Raw genomic sequence first — 2480 nt, 5'->3', positions numbered from 1 at the left:
AAGCATTAGAAGTAAGCACTTTATTTGACTTATTTCCATTATGGGCTGAATTCTGCTCTCCCTGCACCTATGTTGAAATCCTAACCCCTTAGTGCTTCATCATGAACTGTATTTGGAGATGGGTTCTCTAAAGAAGTAATTAAAGTTAAATAAGGTGATTGGGGTGGGCCCTAAACTAATGACTGGTGTCCTTAATAAGAAGAAATTAGGGCAGACAGGCGTAGAGGAAAGACCAAGTGAGGACACAGTGAGAAGCCAAGAGAGAGCCCTCAACAGAAAGCAGCCCTGCTAGTACCTTGATCTTAGACCTCTCAGCCTCTAGAGCTAGACAGTTTTCTGTTGTTGAAGCCACATGGTCTGTTGTACTTTGTTACCACAGCCCCCCAGCAAAGTACACATCCCCTGAGATCCTTTTTTTTTTTTTTTTGAGTATGGGACACTTCAGGAATTTGCATTTCCTCCTTGCACAGGGACCATGCAGAACCCCTCTGAATCATTCCAGTTTTAGTATATGTGCTCCCCTTAGATTCTTTAATCCCCCAATTTACCAGAGTTTAAAAAAAATTGACTCTTCTGGACTTGGCGCCTCACCTGCTTTTGGCACACACCGTGTCCCAGCACAGTCGGCAGTGTGACGGCATTTGCATGAGTGTGAGCAGACCCTGAACTCTACATTTCCGAATAGCCCCGCACACTAATTCAGTTAATGTCATATTGCTGGTGTTCGTAGGCATGGTCAGGAAACAGAAGAGACTCAAAAATGTGGTGCTGGGTGGGAGGGAAGGAAGACCATGACTAAAGATAAAATGTTGGTCTAAGTGTCCTCTTACTGTTGTACTGGCAAAGCTTTTCGGCCTCCATGCAACAGACATGTGTGGCAGCAGTCATCAAAATCCCCGTGTTTGGGCAAAAACACTGGAAGACTGCAGATGGCAGCATGACCTCGAACATGATTATTTTAGACCAAAACCACTGCATCCTTGTCCCGCTTTCTTTTTTTTTTTTTTTCCCTCTTTTTCTTTTTTCCTAGTGGGCAAGTTACTGGAACCTTTTAAAAAATTATTATTTATGGTACAAACTTGGAAAAGCAATTATGCCTGTTTTTCAAGTGCACTCCCGTGGCCTGTGCTACAAAGTGCCAATCAGCAACATCCCCCTTGAAAGGCCTCTAGGCACATACATGGTTATTCAGCTACCCACTTGGAGAACCCCAACGTGGATTTAAACGTATTTTGAAATTCACTTCAGAGATGTTCCCAGCCTTCTTTCAAGTTCCTGAAGATAAGTTTACCAAGTGTTCAAGTAATAATGGTTCTCAGAACTTACAGCAACAGGGTGATAAGACTGAGAGCTGCCTTTTCGACTGCCACCCACTTGCTCCTCTGTAATGGAAGGAGGGATAGATACCATGCAGATTTTCCCCATTCATTTTCTGAGTAGTTGCTTCAGGGAACCCCAATAAGGACCATTGTCAGCAAAATCTAAAAGTCTAAACCAGGGGTCAGCAAACTTTTTCTCTACAGGTCCAGATATTTTCAGCTTTTTGGGCCATATGGTCTTTATCACAGCTCTGCTGTTGTACCCTGAAAGCAGCCACAGATAATACGTACACCAACGGGCAAAGCTGTGTTCCAATAAAACTTTATTTACAAAAGCACACAGGCAGATTTGGCTGTGGGCCATTGTTTGCCAACATCTGCTTTAAACCTGGGCCTGCTATCCCTCTGAGGAAGACTCTGTATGGGGTTTGAACTCATCTATACACTTTGCCTTCCCTCATTTTTTTCCCCCCTTAAATGCTGCTATGTTCTACCCATATTTCAATTATGGTCATGTGTCATCTTTTTTTTGAAAGTAAAATGTTGAATTGGGGGGAGTAGGGAACTGGCTCTTGAGCTTGATATTATAGAGCAGTCTGATCATGGTGGTGGCCTGGGCATATCTCATTTTTTTTTCTTCCCATGGGACCCATCTGGGTTGGGCACAGTCTTAGGGATAAGCGTTTAGACTTGGGATTGTGCTCAGAAATGGTCCAGTAAGTACGAAGGCAATGAAGAAAATGCTCTTTAGGTATCTTGGGGGTAAAACATGCGCCTATTAACTAAGCAGTTTAAGGGGTAAATTATATTAGTAATTGGGGCGCCTGGGTGGCACAGCGGTTGAGCGTCTGCCTTCGGCTCAGGGCGTGATCCCGGCGTTGTGGGATCGAGCCCCACATCGGGCTCCTCCGCTATGAGCCTGCTTCTTTCTCTCCCACTCCCCCTGCTTGTGTTCCCTCTTTCGCTGGCTGTCTCTATCTCTGTCAAATAAATAAAAAAAAATCTTTAAAAAAAATTATATTAGTAATTATATTAGAGATCATGCACACATGCATTTATGAACAGTGGCCTGTATGTAACAACATGCATTAGACATATGCATTAAATTCTCAAGAAGTTAATGTATTTATTAATATATTTATCAATAATCAGGCCCCATGA

The 2480-nt window shown here is 43.1% G+C and overlaps 1 non-coding gene across 1 annotated transcript; it reads right to left on the bottom strand.

Annotated features, from left to right (window-relative positions):
• Positions 1-425: 425 nt before the first annotated feature.
• LOC123784468 (U6 spliceosomal RNA) lies at positions 426-530 on the bottom strand. Its single transcript, XR_006777459.1, has one exon. It is a non-coding gene; the product is annotated as a U6 spliceosomal RNA (small nuclear RNA).
• Between the last annotated feature and the right edge of the window lie 1950 nt (positions 531-2480).

Source organism: Ursus americanus, chromosome 4 (assembly GCF_024610735.1).
Source record: "Ursus americanus isolate L20-20 chromosome 4, mUrsAme1.1.p, whole genome shotgun sequence".
Classification (NCBI taxonomy): domain Eukaryota; kingdom Metazoa; phylum Chordata; class Mammalia; order Carnivora; family Ursidae; genus Ursus; species Ursus americanus.
Note: the sequence above shows the minus strand (reverse complement) of the source record. Positions and strands in the feature narration are given on the sequence as shown.